An 18,891-nucleotide genomic window follows, 5' to 3' on the forward strand; every position below is an offset into this window, starting at 1 on the left:
TGAAGTAGTGAGATTTAACCGTAGTCAAGTTAAACATGGCCCAGGTAAAGGCAATAGTGAAGATATTCATAATATAGTAAAACGGTAAATGTTCGATGACCTTCACACTGAAAATTTACCTGCCATTTATTTGCTTTAATGACTTTTTCTTTTCACATCTAAGACATTTCCCTTGTTTATACCATTAGCAAGGCACAGTGACACATGCACTGCCACAAATATGATTACACGTTCTCATACAAGTTTTTATTTCAAGCATTAAACAAATTTTCTTTTTGACATTTAGCCACCTTTGCATTCATTCTCTACTTTGAAAGTATTAGTACTTATCTCAGAGAACATTGCCAAGGTATTTTAATCTGCCTGTATTTTTGAAAGAAATATACTTCAACCACAAATGTTCTGAAGGAGATGTTCTTTTCTAAAGGAAGGAAAATTATATATATCTACGTGATTGAATACCAAGAAAACATCATTGATACTAGACGTTTCCATTTTTAACTGCAGGTTTAATTGGCATCTTCAAGTTTACAATAAGGTTCTCGATGTCCTAAATTATGATGCTTAAGATAATAGTAGATTGTTTCTTTTCCCCTTCTCTTTCTACCCCTGCCTGCCTTCTCCACAGACTTCTACAAGAATGCGTTGTGTGATGACTAATGGGTACTTAATGACTTCCGTTTCTATTTAGGTGGCTCATTTGGAACGCACAGGCCACTATTTGACGGTGAAAGATAACCAGGTTGTGCAGCTTCATCCTTCTACTGTCCTGGACCACAAACCTGAGTGGGTGCTCTACAATGAATTTGTACTTACCACTAAAAACTACATCCGCACCTGTACAGACATCAAGCCTGAATGGTAATTTGCTGAGACACACAATTTGTAGTATTTTTCTATGTTTGCCACTAGTTGGGTATAGCTTCATTAATTAAATCTTAATTTTGAAAATCCACTCTTGAATCGTGAAATTGAACTCGGCAAAATCAATTAAAATAGTTCAAATCAAACTTGAACATAGTTACTTGATATAATTAAACAATAATTGTTGCCTATCTTTAATTCTGTAGTTTTCTCTAGAAAAAGGTCGACAGCCTATGGCAAAAACTAGGGTTTAAATGATCACCAACCAAGACTCGTTGACTTGGTCATGCTAATGCACATTTCATGCAAAATATTTACATTTGCTATTTAATTGAGTAGATGGAAAAGTAGAATAGCTGTCTTGTGTAAAATTGTACAGCTGAAGCATATAGCTGTGTTATATAATGCTCAGATAGCATTGATTACCGTTCCTGAAGCATTCTTGTAATGGTCATTAAAGCTATCCATTTGTGATACTTAGTCACTACCAAATGCCTATAATCAGGCTGTAGGTATCACGATAAGTCACATTTAAATGATTTAGACTGTGTAATTTAATAGCATTTGTATGTTCAATATACGTGGAACTGCAGTGGTGGCTGAGTATTGACTTTGTTCCAGCTCAACGTAAATGAGATTGCGGGGACCAGAAAATGTAAGTTGCATATGGCAGTCGTTTTTTTCTGCCTGCAAAGACTGATCCATAGCCTTCCTTGGTCGAGAAAGCCATGAATTTATAAATAAAATCCATATCATCAGCCTGTTTGAAAATGCAATGGTAAAAGCCTGACTTTGGACTTTTAAATGAATGTGTTGCCATATCAACCTAATATAATTTCCCAACACAAGTTTTATGTAGAGAATAATGTTTACTAAGCAGTAATATCCAGACTTCTGTTCCATGGTCAGAAAAACCATCATTCTGAGCCCTGCATGTGCTGCAAATTATTTACCATGGTCTGTACTTGAGATAGAAATCACTCTGGTAGAAAGGACTTCAAAGCAGTAGGGTGTGGGTGGATATAATGGTAACCTGAAGATGAGAAAAAGAAGGGATAGGAGCAACAGTCAGTTTTTTAAAAAAGTAATAAAGGTAACAAAAATACTCTGTAAATGGAAATGTTTATAGGAAGTAATAATAAAATACCCTTTAAAATAAAGCAGGAGTGATGAAACACAAGATATTTAACTGGTTTGTATAACAATGTACACAGTGTCAGCAACAAAAACATTTGAGGAGAAACACCATCCTGGCACATGTAACACAAATAAGAGTTAAGTACATGAATACATGTAACATAAGAAATAAATCAAATCAAATGAGTTAGAAGCACACATTCAGCTTAAAGGGTATGATGTAGTAGCAGTTACAGGAATCTGGCTGCAAGCTGGGCAGGACTTGGAGCAAAATTTTCTTGGCCATAGGATCTGTTGAAAGGACTTGGAAATTAGAAAATGAGGTGGAGTAGCAATATTGCTAAAAGACACAATTACAGCAATAGAAAAAAAGGATTTCAATGAAGGTGAGGCAGTGGCAACATTGAACTAAGGATTAGCAAAGGATTAAGACTGGTGCGAGTTATCTACAGACCTGACAGTAATGATGTAGTGGGGTGTATGTATCAATACAGAGATCCGGGAAGCATGGAGCAGAAACAATGTAGTTATAATGGGAGATTTTAATTTTCACACAGACTGGAGGAAACAGAACAGCTCAAGTAGTAAAGACAACAAATTTCTAGAATGTATTCAGGAGTTTTCTGGAACAATATGTTTTGGAACCGGCAAAGGAATAGGCCATATAAGATTTAGTGATGAGTAACAAACCAGAATAAGTTGACAGTTAGGGATCATCTTGCGAATAGTGGCCATAATATAATTGAATTTCATATTAGGTTTGCGAGGGAGAAGAGTCACAAATCACGGTTTGAATTTTAAGTTAGGCTAATTTCAAAGGTATGAGAAACAAATTGACCACCGTAAACTGGGCTAAACTGTTACTGGGTAAACCTACAGACACATAGTGGGAAGCATTCAAAGAAACATTTGGTGTGATACAAAACCAGTACATATCCCTACTAGAAAAAAGCCCTTTGTGTAGTTAAGTAACCGCAGTCAACAAATAAGACAAAACATCATCAAACTAAACTAAAAGGCTTACACAAATGCAAGAAAAATTGGAAAGTTGGCAGACTGAGGGAGCTATAAAAAGCAACAAAGGGATACAAAGAAAGTAATGAGGTGCATAAAGGAATATGAAAAATCTTGCACGGTGTCTCAAAGCTAATAGTAACAGTTTTTATAAATATATTGATGAGAAAAAGAGTGGTAAAGAGGAATCTGGGCCCAGATGCATCTAAGACTAATGGAAAATAAGAAAATATAGACTGGTTAAATACGTTTCCTTTACTGTGAATATGGATTCAAGAGGAAAAATGGCCAGTGGTACAAGGGAACCTACAAATAAGTCAGAGGGAAGAACTTGGTGGATTTACTTTAAGTTTTTGAAAAATGATAATGGAGAAAATAATGGGACTTAAGATAGACATTTCCAGGACCTGGTGGTTTCCACCCCAGGGTATTAAAATAAATAGGTGTGGAAATTGCAGATGCATTGGTCATAATTTTCCTAAGCTCTCTAGATTCAAGAATTGTATGTTTGGTTTGGAAAATTGCTAATGTCACTATTATTTAAGGAGAGAGGGGAAGGGCAAGATGCCAAGAAACTACAGAACTGTTAGTTTGTCAACTGTGGGGAAGTTACTGGAATCTATCATTATGAACAGTGACTGAGCATTTAGACAAGAGTGGTTTCCCAGGGATTTGTACTGGGGCCTCAGCTTTTCACAATATATATATCAATGACTTAGTTGAAGGAATAGAGAATAATATAACCAAATTTGTAGATAACACCAAGTTAGGAGATGGAATAAGTTGTGTCGAAGGAGTAGGACGTTACCAAGGGACATAAACAGACTACAAGCAAAACTGCAGCAGATGGCGTTCAATGTGGGAATGTGCGAGGTCATTTACTTTGAATCTAAGAAAAACAAATCAGAATATTTTCTCAACTGGAGGAGTAAAGAGATATTTGGGATGTCCATTTCCACAAATCACTAGCACACAAGTACAAAAAGTAATCGAAAAAGGCTAATGGAACATTCATCTTTAACTCGTGAGTTAGAATGCAAGGGTGGTAGTGACGGGGGAAGAATTATTCTTCAGTTGTACAGAGCCTCAGTCAGATCCCATTTGGGGTACTGCGTTAAGTTTTAGCCACGCCACCTCAAGGAGGATATATTAGCCTTGAAAGAGGTATAGTGCAAATTCACCAGAATTGCACCGGGGCTTAAAGGGTTAAATTATGTGGCAGGTTGGCTTGTATTTCCTTGAGGATAAAGTGTTGAGTGAACTAATTTAGGTGTTTAAAATAATAAAGGAATTTGATAGGGTAGTTACAGAACTATTTCCTCTGGTGGATAAATCCAGAACAATGGGACACCATCTTAAAATTAGAGCCAAGCCATTTAAGAGTAAAATGAGGAAGTACTTTTTTCGCACGATAAATTTTTGTAACGCAAGAATATCTAAGGATATGGATCAAAAGTGGGTAAATGGAGTTGAGATACAGATCAGCCACAGTCTAATTTAATGGCTGAATGGGCTCGGGGGGCTGAATATTTGGTACACCTATTCTATGTTCTCAGCTTGTGTGTTTCTGTTGGGTGTAACTAAGTTTTAGTTTCTACCATTAAATGATGAATGTGTGAAGCATAATAAATGCAACAGTGAAGTGTTTTAAAGAACTTCTAAATTTTTTTTTTACCGAGCGGTTTCCGTATAGTTCTTTCATATAATGGAAGATAATAGATAATTTAGCATGTTGATTTCTGTTCTGATGCAAGCTGTATTTGGTTTTCTCTCAAACAAAGGAAGAGACATCACTGAGCTGTTTTATTCTGTAACTTTATGAATCTGAGCTAAAAGCAAAATCTGTTCTCTCATTTCATTTTTGGGGTGAAGTGGGGAGGAAACTGACCACTTGCTTTCCAGATCTAATTTTGTTGAAAGTGATCCTCATTGGATACTGGAACTCCTTTTCAAAATGAATAAATGATTGGAGAGCTATGTTGTACATATTTATAAATGTCGGCACATCCACCTCAGTAACTTAATGACTAAACATTGAACTTATTTTTCTAAGTGTTATTTACGTGGAAGTATTGTGACCAACGTTCCCTCTAAGCTGTGCGGCCACAGCTCTCTGCTGGTCCCATGCAACACGGCTTTTCCAATGTTGAATTTTACGCATGTGTGAAACTGAATGGGCCACACAGCCCCTTAAAGGGCTGCCCGCCCCAAAATAAATTACAGGGAACATTGGTTGTGACCATAAACCCTAAGGTTAACATTATCTTATCTTTAGATTTATAACTAGAGTTGGTCAAATACCAGATTCTGTACAAATATTGATATGTTGGGGATTTCAGAAATAATTAACTTCAAAATAAAATGAGTAAAAACATTATAACCACAGAAGAGGTGGGGAAAGGGGAATGGAGTGTTTTTCTAAGTGTGTTCGGGACTCCTTTCTTATCCTGTACATAAGAAGCCCAATAAGAGAGGAATCGCTGCTGGATCTAGTAATGGGAAATGAACCAGAGCAGATATGAAAACTAAGTGTAGAGGAACATATAGGCAAAAGTGATCATAACATAATATGGTTTAAAATAATACTCGTGAAAGACGAGCTAAACTCCCAGGCAGTGACAGGAATGGTGGACAGCTAATTGTATTCCTATATTTAAAAAGGCAGGTGTAACAAGTTCAGGCAACTATAGACTGGTTAGCTTAATATTTGTGGCAGGAAAGATAATGAACTCTTTACTCAATAGAAAAACATATAGAAACTGAAAATATAACAAGTAGTCTGCACGGATTTCAAAAGGGAAGGTCATGCTTGACCAACATTATTGAATTCTTTGAAGAAGTGCCAGACAGAGTAGATGAGGGTAATGCAGTAGACGTAATATATTTTGATTTTTGATAAATGTACCACATACTAAACTCATGACTAAGGTCGCAGCATGTGGCGTTAGGACAAGTAGCAGAATAGATAGCAAGCTGGCTACGAAACTGAAGAAAGTAGGTGTTCAGGGTAGCTACTCAGACCAGCAAAGGTGGGAAGTGTTCCACTGGGATCGGTCCTGGGACCACTGTTCACCATTTACATTAACGCTTTGGATTTTGGAATCAGAAGTACAATTTCTAAATTTGCAAACGACGACAACTTGGGGGGTGCAGTTAATACAAAGGAAGAATGTGACAAAATACAAGAAAACATTAATAATTTTGCAGCATGGGTGTTTAATTGGCAAATGACTTTCAATATAGGTAAGAGTGAGGTGGTGCATTTTGGTAGAAAATAAGGAGGCCACATATGGCTTGAATGATAAGAGTCAAATGGAGTAGAAGAGCAAAAGGATCAAGGGTTACAGATACACATCTCCTGGGAGGACAGACACACCAATATTAGCGTCCTCGACCAGGCCAACATCCCCAACGTTGAAGCACTGACCAAGCTTGATTAGCTCCGCTGGGCAGGCAACGTTGTTCGCATGCCGGACACGAGACTCCCAAAGCAAACGCTCTACTTGGAACTCCGTTGACTGAAAAAAAAACTAACCTAAAAAAATCGTCACTAACTGAGTTACTTTGGTACAAATTGATTGGGGAAACTAGTATTTTTTTAGCTTGGGCCAAAAAAACGGCACAAATCACTGGGGAAAATTGAACCCTATAACATACCCATTTCAACTTCCTGATTAGAGTTACTGCTTGCAGAACTATTGCATGCACAACATCCCCATGATGAAAACACACAAGATAAAAGCATCTTTTATGGTCAGTCAAATTTAAGAAATTAGTGTGTGTACTTTTTGCATGACAAAATGTTCTGGGAATCCATTTTTAGCAGTGGGTTTCTTTGGTGGGAGAAATAATGAGTGAACACAAGATTTATTGATGGATATACTTCCATTTATTTTGCATGTGCACCCATTGGATAAAGGCAGAGCCGCTGGTTTACAGTAATTGAATATGCCAAACTAAAGGGATTCTGGGATTTTTAACCAGTTTTATGAATTTCATTTTGTCATTCAATACAATTTTCTGTGGAAAAACACAAATCCACAGTCTTGAAAACGGGCTATTTTTAAGGGTGTTTTCACCCTCGCCTTTCCCAACCTAGCTACATACCAGTCTCCCCACTGAGAGGACTGTAATGACAATCTATTGAAGTACATTAACACAGTATAAAGGAACGGTCATTAAGTGGCAGATATGATTGGTAGGTAAGGCTTTTTTTTTAAACCTTGTCTGACCTGGTAATATCATTAATCATTCTGTACTGCCTGGTCACCTCCTTCCATTGCCCCCTTGTTTGGGTCCTGTAGCACTTTGTGCCGGCGAGATTTCTCCCTCCTTTGCTTTGCTTCCTGCAACAACACTTCTTCTGGTCAACAGTCATTATAAGCAGGAGTAAATCATGCGTGACATACTTCTTATCAGCTTAGCATTTGATAGGAAAATTCAGGCCCCTGCTTCTATGTTGAAGAGCGATAAAGGGTTGAGTGAAAATTTTTGGCAAGCAAGCTTCCATTTTAGAGTCCAGGAAAATTGGGGCTGTGAGTGCCCTCAAAGAATCTGAAGCTGTCCTGGGCTGATTTAGGCTTCTGCCGACCATTTGAATGGGCTTTTTGTGAAAAACTGGTGCAGGGGCACATGGTTGCAGACTTGTTCGCTGTATATCCTTTAAGGGGCATTCACTGGAATTGTGTTGCAAGGGAACGACCGTAATAATGTGTGCGCAGTGAGGGTGATGTCAACCTCTGGCCATCAGTTGATATCGGAAACGGATCAAAGGAGGGTGGCCCTGTTTGGCATTAAAGGGAAGCCAACTGCCAAAGCCCCGGTTCAAGCTGCATGGATGGATGGCATAGAGCTGGTGAATTGCAGTCTACCAAGTCATGCTTGACTCCAGGCATTCTCTAAGAGCTGCTTTGTAACCAGCTGTCGCTAGCTGAATAAGGGGACTTGCTGATTCCTCCTCCCTGTAGGGAAGTATTGAGATCTCAATGCTTTGCCTGCTCACCCTCCAACCAGCTCAGTAGAGGTTGTGATTCTCCTATGTAGGGAATTATGGCTGTGACTCTGTACCATTCTATGGTAGTCTGCATTCAATTTTTTTTAAGCCAGTATCAACAAAATTTGCACTAGCTATTTTCCTCCAGTATTTTACAATGGCAATTGTGTTGCATTCAAATTTTGACTACCTTTGATTTCCAGTCTGTTAATCTAACCATTGTTCAGTTTTCTAATAACTTATACTGTAAGCATCTAGGCAGTAGAGTGAGCGTTTGAAAATGTCTTCACACAGTTCTATCAAGTCGCAACATTTTTAGAAAATTAATTTAGAGTTTTACCTGAGTTTGTTGTTGCTTGTAACTTTTCTAATGTGTAAATTTTCAGGAATAGTAAAATGTACTTTGTTTTTATTTAATAGGTTAGTGAAGATAGCTCCTCAATACTATGAAATGGGCAACTTTCCCCAGTGCGAGGCCAAAAGACAACTGGAACGCATTATTGGCAAACTTCAGTCAAAGGAATATTCTCAATACTGAAGTAATTCTGAAGTAGGAGGCCAGATAAATGCAGATTTCATATTGAAGAAATACGGACTTCAGATTCTGCCCGATAAAACAAATTTAATTCGTCTATTAAGGAAAACCTATGGATGTTTTCTTTCAAATGGCTGGACAATTCCTTACTTTATTTTTTAAAAAAACCTTGTTTATGACAGGTTGTGTAACACTGTGTTGAGCAACATAGTATGTTGCTGGTGTTATGTGGCTTTTTTTATTGTTATGTTGACTTTTGTCACAAACCCTGTTGGGTTTTATGGGGTTGGGGTGGGCAAAGGTTTCAGAATAATGCTGTAACTGTTAATTTTAAAAGAGTTTCATCATTATTACAATCCTGTCTGAATTTCTTTGATTCAGAGTTGGCAATTAAAGTATGTATTTCTCAACCGCATACTGCATGATCCTGCCCATGTTGACATTCTTACTAGAAAGTTGTAGAGATTCAAAGAACTTGGAAAACTTACATATGTAGGCACCTGAATTTTCCCAACACCAATTTTTGACTTAAATAAAGGTATAGTGAAAAGTTATGTTTTGTGTACACAGTGTCTTATTGGAAAAAGAGGTAGTTTGAAGTATATTTTCATCATTGGTTCTCGACATTCTTCAGGTAGGTGAAGCAACTGTTGGAAGGGACCACAAATGATATTTACCCTTAAATGATTTTATTCTTGCACTGCATGTGATTTCTTTTTGTTCCCTGCCCTTTGTTGCAGCACTCATGTGTGGCCATCTTCCCATTGGCACCCAGCCTATTTGCATTGCTACCATAAGTAGTAGCTTTATTTTTGATACAGCACTGTGTTTGTTTTGTGTGTATATATAGCTAACTTTTTGCAGAATTTGGGCTTTTAAGATCTTTGCCAACTACAGGAAGTGCAGCCAATTGTTTCAGCTATCATCTTGGAGATACATCATTGTGAAAGTTAAAACGCTTTGAGGAGAGGCCAAAAACAAAAGCCTTTTCAATGGGCCGGCCAAGGGCTTGAAGAGCTTTTCAAATCTAGAATAGTTGAAATAACAGTTCCTTTCATAGTGTTACTCAATAAACATGCAAGGGAATAGTGAAGGACAAGATTCTGATTTTACACATCAGCTAAAGTCAGATGAATGAAAATTTTCAGGTATTTATTTTAATCTTGCAGCACAGAAAGAGACCATTTGGCCCATCATTCATGTGCCGATTCTTTGAAAGAGCAGTCGTGCTTAGTCCCACATTCCCACTTTTTTTCTGTAACTCTGGAAGTTCCTCATCCTCAAGAACCTCTCCAACTCCCTTTTAAAATTATTCATGGAATCAGCTTCCACCACCTTTTTAGATAGAGCGTTCCAGATCCTGACAACTCTGAGTGAAAAAACGTTCCTCTCATCTCTCTGCTAGATCTTTTTCCAGTGATTTTGAATCTATACCCTCTAATTATTGACCCATTCGCCAGATGGAATACTTTTCCCCCATTTACTCTTATCAAAACCTCTCATCTGCAAAACCTCAAATAGGTCACCTCTGAACTTTTGTTAAAGGGAGACTAGCCTAACTTTTCCAACCTTTCCTCATAACTAAAGTCCCTCATCCCTGTTAACATCCTGGTAAACCTCCTCTGTACCCTTTACATCTTTCCTGAAGTGTAATGCCCAGAATAGTATACAATACTCCAGCTGAGGCCTAACCAACGATTTATAAAGGTTTAGCATGGCTTCCTTGTTTTTGTATTCAATGCCCCTATTTACAAAGCCAAGTATCCCATATGCTTTCTTAACCACCTCATCAACTTGCCCTGTGTAGGGGGTGGTGGGTTTGTCCGCCTTTTCTGACCTTGACGGTTCGAATTGTCCCACTCCCTGGTTCTAGGGCTTGGAATTATTTAGGGGATGTGATAGATGTAGATAGACAACTGTTTGGTGCAAGAACAAATATTTTATTTAGAAAGTAGCACACCACACTAATTAACTTAATAGCATATAACAAAATGTACAGAAAAGGGGGGAAAATGTATACGCAACGGGTAAAGAGGTTATGCAGTAGGGGGGAAAAAAACCACCTCCCACCACTACACTAACTAAGTTAGGCTCTGAAATTGCAGGGACTATGTTCACCAAAGGATTTCTCCACAGTTTAGACCAGTTGCACACTGCTTTCTCTCTCCTCAATCTTGTGGATTCTTTGGCTGGTTGCGGTGTCTTCGGATTAGCACTGGTCGATGTTTTGATGGTAAATAAGTTTTTTCCTTGAGTCAGCGCTGGATGATTGTTGGTTTTTCAGTGACTCTGAGGCTTCTTGTTAGGTTCTTCTTGTTGCGTTGCGGTAACCTCGTGTGGCAAGTTAGATGTTTCAAAGCCAGAGTCAAAGAACCCAGAGTCCAAGTGCTTTTCCAGAGTGTTCTCGGGTACGTTTCTTCAAAAGTGTTTCCTCAGCTCAAAAGTTACCCCACAAACTACCAGCAAGGCCCCCAGTTATACCTGAGAGGCTGCTTAAACTTTCGCGCCAAAACTCGGGTGCGCAATTGATTTTTGATGACTGCTTTTGTGCGATTTTGGCAGGCTGATCAACTCTAATGTGATCCCTTTGTGAGAATTTTGGTGGGCTGATTGAGCATTAGCATGATACAAGATTCCTAAAGATGTTGAAGAGGTTTTCGAATGGTGCTGTTAGAATGTAATCAGGTCTTGATACTGTCCATTGTGTGTTTTGCTGATGCCTGGGTTTTTCTGTATAGCCGTTTTAAGAACTATTAAAATATGTATGTATCTGGGTCCCTGGTAAGTGGGCTCTTGTTATACTGCGAATGTCTCCCAGGTGGGTTAGCAGCCCTATAAGGATCCCATTTCCCTATGCAGACCCAGCATACAATTTAAAATGTCCAAGCTCAATCTAAAAGGCCCTAGTTTAGTCCAAAAGCACCTAATAGTGAGATATTTCTGTCCACATTTCTCCTCCAAAAGTCTAACACAGTTCCCTTTTAAATTCCAGACGCATGTCCATTGAGTAGGAGGTCCCAGAATTTTGTGAATCCTATACCTGCCACTTTCAAAGATTTGTGAATATGCACCACCCTCAAAATAGTACCATTTAAATCATACTGCATCTCCATGTTGTTCCTCCCAGAGTTCATCACTTCACACTTTTCCTCATTAAATTACATCTGCCATGTGTCTGCCAATTTCACCAATCTGCCTATGTCCTCCTGAAGTCTGCTACTATCATGTTCACTATTTAATACGTGCAAGTTTTGTATCACTTGCAAACTTTGAAATTGTACTCCCTATAGAAAAGCAATGGTCCTAATACTAACTCCTGGGGGACCCCACTTCATACTTCTCTCCAGTCAGAAAAAATTCTGTTCACCACGACTCTGCCTCCCATCCCTTAGCCAATTATGTACCCAAGTTACTACTATCCTTTTAATCCATGTACTTCTATCTTCCAAATGTCTTGTGTGGTACTTTAAATCAAATACCTTTTGAAAGTCCATATATATATTTACTGCACTACCTTATCAACTCTCTCTGTTACTTAATCAAAAAAACTCAATCCGGTTAGTCAGACCGATTTGCCTTTAACTAATCTGTGCTGACTGTCCCTTATCAACCCGTCCTTCTTCAAGGAAGAATTCATTTTGTCTTCGACAGTATTCTCGAAGTTTTCCCACCACTGATGTTGGGCTGACTAGCCTATAGTTACAAGATTTGCGCCTCTGTTTTTGAATAGGGGTGTAATATTTGAAATTCTCCAGTCCTCTGGCACCACTCTCTTATCCAAGGAGGATTGAAAGTTTGTGGTCAGAGCTTCTGCTATCTCCACCCTTGCTTCCTTCAGCAACCTAGAATGCATCTCATCTGGAGTGGGTGACTTGTTAATTTTGAGTGATGCCAACCTATTTAGCACCTCTTTTCTATCCATTTTTATCCTCTCCAATATCTCTACTCTTCTACTACGATAATAACTTCATCCTCTTTTGTGAAGACAGATAAAAGTACTCACTCAGTGTCTCAATCAAGCTCTCTGCCTCCACATAAAGATTTCCTTCTTTGTCCCTAACCGGGCCCACCAATTCATTAACCTTTTATTTTTTTAAGTTTATGAAATATTTTTGGATTCCCTTTTATGTTAATGCGCTAATCTACATGGGAACGTTAGTCATTCAAAATGGACAGATAAACGTTGAAGGAAATGTTTCATTCCTGGTGAATCATTCCAACTGCAAGTGTGATATCTTACTAAATTGAATTGTTGGATATCCCAAGCAGTAATTTCGAAATCTAACCCACGAGCGATGGAAAGGAAATGCAAGACTGCATTGTTTTCTGAATCTGGTGTACCACCAGATAGGTCAGTTCAGAAAGTTGGAGAGTCATCACAAGGCACACAATTTTTCATGTAATAGAAGAGCTACAATTACTACAATTGAGAAATGTTCCTTCACCAATGTGTCTGGCTAAGAATCAAGAATGGTTGCAGACATTCTTATTGTGATTACAGAATTGCTGTTTATTTGTTCACTTTCACTGATTAATTAAGTATGCTGTTCAACTGAAGGAACTTTAGAAACAGATTACTTTTTGCTCTGAACCCAAAATCGCCACACCATCCCAGTCCTTTCGGAGAAAAAAAATGACCAGGGAGCTTTCTCCTTCCAGCAGTACATTATTGTGGGTGGACTTCAACCAACTTATTTAAACTTCTGGGAAAAGTTAAAACATGTAAAATGTTCAAGATAAAGCTCTGAAATTTGACTTCCTAAAAGATCATTAGGAAAATTGCATAATATAAAATATTACATTATATATTTTCCCTGATCATTTTTTTAAATATTCAGATTTTTACTTTTTGTTAAACTAAAAATCTTGTTGATTGCTGAAAACTGTCTATTCCACTTGAGACTTGATTTTATGCTGCACGTGGTGATAGAATCTAAATGGCCTGTAGCACGTTCAACTTCAATACACAATCAAAAGATAATTAGCACTCATGACTTAATTATATTTTTATTTATATCGATGCTGATCTTGAGATCTTAAGATCCTGATCTTAAATAAAGATGATTACAAAGATATGAAGGCAGAGTTGGCTAAAGTGGACTGGGAAAATAGATTAAAGTGTAAGACAGTTGATAAGCAGTGGCAGACATTTAGGAGATACTTCATAACTCAACAAAAATATATTCCAGTCAGAAGGAAAGACTTTTAAGTGAAAGGAGAACCATCTGTGGTTAACGAAGGATGGTATCAAATTGAAAACAATGGCACACAATGTTACACACAGTGGGAGGCCAGAGGATTGGGACATTTTTAAAAACCAGCAAAGGATGACTAAAACAATAATAGAGAGAAGATGGATTATGAGAGTAAATTAACAAGAAATATAAAAACACAGTAAGAGGCTATATGGGTCAAATTGAAAAATTAAAAAAAGCGATCACACTGCTGGGCATGTATTATAGACCCCCAAACAGTGGGAGGGAGATAGAGGAGCAAATATGTAGGCAAATTGCTGTGAAGTCCAAAAACCATAGGGTAGTAATAGTAGGGGATAGTAACTATCTAAATATTGATTGGGACAAATATAGTGTGAAGGGTATAGAGGGTGCAGAATTCTTGAAATGCATTCAAGAGAACTTTTTTAGTCCGTATGTAACAAGCCCAACACGAGAGGGGGCGGTTTTGGATTTAGTTTTGGGGAATGAAGCTGAGCAAGTTGAAGGGGTATTAGTGGGAGAGCACTCGGGTGCCAGTAACCGTAATTCAGTCAGATTCAAGTTGGTTATGGATAAGGACAAGGATAGGCCTGGAATAAAAGTCCCAAATTGGGGAAAAGCTAATTTTGCTAAGTTAAGGAGTGATTTGGCCATAGTGGACTGTAAACAGTTACTTGTGGGTAAATCTGTGTCGGAACAGTGGGAGTCATTCAAGGAGGAGATCCGGAAGGCTCAGGCCAAACGTGCCCTTAAAGAAAAAGGATGGGATTAACAATTCTAGAGCCCCCTGGATGTCTAGGGACTTAAAGGGGAGGATAAAGAAAAAAAGGAAAACTTATGTCATATATCAACGGCTAAATACTATAGAATCTTTGGAGGAATATAGAAAGTTAAGAGGCAAAATTAAAAAGGATATTAGGAATGCTAAGAGAGAGCATGAAAAATTCTTGGCTAGTAAAATTAAGGAAAACCAAAAGATGTTCTATAAATATATTAAAAGTCAGAGGGTAACTAAAGAAAGGTTAGGGCCTATTAGAGTCCATGAGGATAATCTTTGTGTGGAGGCGAAAGATGTTGGTAAGGTTCTTAATGAGTACTTTACATCTGTTTTCGCAAAGGAAAGGGGCAATGCAGATACTGCTATCGAGGAGGAGTGTGATATTCTGGATGAAATAAACATAGTGAGAGAGGAAGTATTAAGGTGTTTAACAGCTTTGAAAGTAGATAAGTCCCCAGGCTTGGATGAAATGCATCCTAGGCTGTTGAGTGAAGTAAAAGAGGAAATAGCAGAGGCCTTGACCATCATTTTCCAGTCCTCTTTGGATTTGGGCATGGTGCCAGAGGATTGGAGAACTGCTAATGTTTAAGAAGGGAGAAAGGGATAGGCGGAGTAATTACAGGCCTGTCAGCCTAACCTCAGTGGTGGGAAAATTATTGGAAAAAATCCTGAAAGACAGGATAAATCTACATTTGGAAAGGCAAGGATTAATTAGGGACAGTCAGCACGGGTTTGTTAGTGGAAGGTTGTGTCTGACTAACTTGATTGAATTTTTCAAGGAGGTAACCAGGAGGGTCGATGAGGGTAATGCGTACGATGTAGTGTATATGGACTTTAGCAAAGCTTTTGATACGGTCCCACATGACAGACTGGTCACAAAGGTAAAAACCCATAGGATCCAAAAATGGCTTAGAGATAGGAAGCAAAGGGTAATGGTCGATGGATGTTTTTGTGACTGGAAGGATGTTTCCAGTGGGGTTCCGCAAGGCTCAGTACTGGGTCCCTTGCTTGTTGTGGTATTCATCAATGATTTAGATTTGAATATAGGGGGTATGATTAAGAAGTTTGCAGGCGACAGTAAAATTGGCTGTGTGGTTGATAATGAAGAGGAAAGTCATGGGTTGCAGGAGGATATCAATCTACTGGTCAAGTGGGCAGAGCAGAGGCAAATGGAATTTAATTGAGAAGTGTAAGGTAATGCACTTTGGGAGGGCTAATAGGAAAGGGTATAGGCATTAAAGTGGTAAGTCACTTAATAGTGTAGATGAACAAAGGGACCTTGGAGTGCTTGAAAGTAGCAGGCCAGGTGGTTAAGGAGGCATACAGAATGCATACCTTTATTGGCCGAGACATAGAATATAAGAGCAGGGAGGTTATGCTTAAATTGTAAAATACTTTGGTTAGGCCAGTACTGCATGCAGTTCTGGTCGCCGTATCATAGGAGGGACGTGATTGCACTAGATAGGGTGCAGAGGAGATTTGCGAGGATGTTGCCAGGAATGGAGAATCTTAGTTATGAGGACAGGTTGGATCGGCTGGGTTTATTCTCTTTGGAACAGAAGAGGTTGAGAGTACTCCTCATTGAGGTGTACAAAATATTGAGGGGCCTGGACATAGTGGATAGCAAGGGCCTATTTCCATTGGTGGAGGGGTTTGTTACGAGGGGGCATAGTTGTAAGGTGGTTGGTGGAAGGTTTAGAGAGGATTTGAGGGGGAGGTGGCTTCTTTACGCAGAGGGTTGTAGGGATCTGGAACTCGCTGCCTGGAAGAGTGGTGGATGTAGAGACCCTCACCATGTTTAAGAGATGGTTGGATGGGCACTTAAAGTGCCGTAACCTGTAGGGTTACAGACCTAGAGCTGGTAATTTGGATTAGACTGGATAACCTCTTGTTGGCCGGCGCAGATATAATGGTAAGTACTACAGGGAATTTTGCAAAACATTTTTTTCCCCAAATTGGCCTGGGTTTTTAGCTGGTTTTTGCGCCTCCCAGGAGATCACATGGCTCTGGTTGGGGTGGAGTGCAGAATGTTTTAATGTAAGGAATGTCGCAGTTGTGTGGGTTGGGCTGGGTGCTCTTTGCCTTTCCGCCATTGTTCATAGGTTTATATGTAACCTTCAGGGTTGCTGACCAAGGGCCGTGCGGCTCTTTGTTGGCCAGCACGGACACGCTGTGCCGAAATGGCCTCCTTCTGTGCTGTAAATTTCTATGTTTCTAAGATCTTTAGGTATATAATGAGGAAGAGAGTAGCTAAAGTAAACGTTGGTCCCTTGGAGGATGAGGCTGCGGAATTAATAATGGGGAATAGGAAAATGGTAGAGACTGAATGAATATTTTATGTCTTCACTGTAGAAGGCACTAAAAACATCTCAAAAATAGATAATCAAGGGGCTATAGGGAGGGTGGAACTTTATACAATCACTACCACTAAAGGAAAAAGTACTCAGTAAAATAATGGGCCAAAAGGCGGACAACTCCCCTAGATCTGATGGCCTGCATCCTAGGGTCTTAAAAGAAGTGGCTGCAAAGATAGTGGATGCATTGGTTGCAACCTACCAAAATTCCCTGGATTCTGGAGAGATCCCAGCGGATTGGAAACAATAGACCCGTTAGCCTAACATCTGTCGTTGGGAAAATGCTGGAGTCCATTATTAAGGAAACAGTAGCAGGACATTTGGAAATGCATAATAGTCCAGCAGAGTCAGCATGGTTTTACGAAAGGGAAATCATGTTTGACAAATTTGCTGGAGTTCTTTAAGGATGTAACGAGCAGAGTTGATAAAGGAAACCACTGGATATGGATTTCTAGAAGGCATTTGATAAGATGCAACATAAAAGGTTACTGCACAAGATAAGAGCTCACAAGGTTGGGGGTAATATATTAGCATGGAAAGAGGATTGGCTAACTAACAAAACAAAGAGTTGGGATAAATGGGTAATTTTCCAGTTGGCAAATGGTAACTAGTGGGGTGCCAGAGTGATTGGTGCTGGAGACGCGACTATTTACAATCTATATTAATGACTTGGATGAAGGGACCGAGTGTAATATTGCCAAGTTTGCTGATACAAAGATGGGTGGGAAAGCAAGTTGTGAGGAGAACACAAAGAATCTGCAAAGGGATATAGACAGGCTAAGTGAGTGGGCAAACATTTGGCAGATGGAGTATAATGTGGGAAAGTGTGAGATTATCCACTTTGACAGAAAAAATTATCAAGCAAATTATTATTTAAATGGAGAGAGATTACAACATGCTGCAGTACAGAGAGGGACCTGGGGGTCCTTGTGCATGAAACAAAAAGTTAGTATACAGGTACAGCATGTAATCAGGAAAGCAAATGGAATGTTGGCCTGTATTGCAAGGGGGATGGAGTATAAAAGCAGGGAAGTCCTGCGACAAATGTACAGGGTATTGATGAGACCACACCTAGAGTACTGCATACAATTTTGGTCTCCTTACTCAAGGAGGGATATACTTACATTGGAGGCAGTTCAGAGAAGGTTCACTAGGTTGATTCCGGAGATGAAGGGCTTGACTTATGAAGATAGGTTGAGCAGGTTGGGCCTCTACTCATTGGAGTTTAGAAGAATGAGCTGTGATCTTATTGAAACATACAAGATACTGAGAGGGCTCGACAAGATAGATGCAGAGAGGATATTTCCATTCGTGGAGGAATCTAGAACTAGAATAAGGGGTCACCCATTTAAAACTGAGCTGAGGAGGAATTTCTTCTCAGATGGTCTTATCTTGAATTCTCTGCCCCAGAGAACTGTGGAGACTTGGTCATTGAATATATTTAAGGTGGAGATAGACAGATTTTTGAACGATAAGGGAGTCGAGGGTTATGGGGAGCGACAAGAAAGTGGAACTGTGCCCAAGATGAAATCAGCCATGATCTTATTAAATGGTGAAGCAGGCTCGAGGGCCCAAATTGCCGACTCCTGCTCCTATTTCTTATGTTCTTACGTTTTCTTCACCCTCACCACAGCTGGAATTTCTGGGCTATATTTGTCTTTCTACCCTTAATTTTTCCTTGTCTTTACAGCACTCCCCAAATATTTCCGTCTCTGTTGTATCCCCTTTCTCTATAGTTCTGTTCCAGTCCTATCAATTCTACTAGTATAAATGGTCCAGGGTCCACAGTACTTTGGACCCCGAGGCATTATTGCAGAACTGCTTCTTTCAGTGGTTCTGCAATACAAAGTAGGCCATAGCTGATAACTGATCCTGAACTTGCCTGGTTTTGTATCTTTCACATTTTCTCTTTATTAATGTATTATTTTAAATATGAACTACATAATTAAGTGAATGTCTGTGTGTAAAAGGTTACCCTGAAGTTTTGTTGACAACATATT

The 18,891-nt window shown here is 39.1% G+C and overlaps 1 long non-coding RNA gene across 1 annotated transcript; it reads left to right on the plus strand.

The window, feature by feature from the left end:
* The first annotated feature begins 445 nt into the window (after positions 1 to 445).
* LOC139233001 (uncharacterized) lies at positions 446 to 9,097 on the plus strand. Its single transcript, XR_011588130.1, has 2 exons — positions 446 to 861; positions 8,429 to 9,097. It is a non-coding gene; the product is annotated as an uncharacterized lncRNA (long non-coding RNA).
* The last annotated feature ends 9,794 nt before the right edge of the window (positions 9,098 to 18,891 follow it).

The sequence above is a fragment of the Pristiophorus japonicus genome, chromosome 2 (assembly GCF_044704955.1).
Source record: "Pristiophorus japonicus isolate sPriJap1 chromosome 2, sPriJap1.hap1, whole genome shotgun sequence".
Classification (NCBI taxonomy): Eukaryota; Metazoa; Chordata; class Chondrichthyes; family Pristiophoridae; genus Pristiophorus; species Pristiophorus japonicus.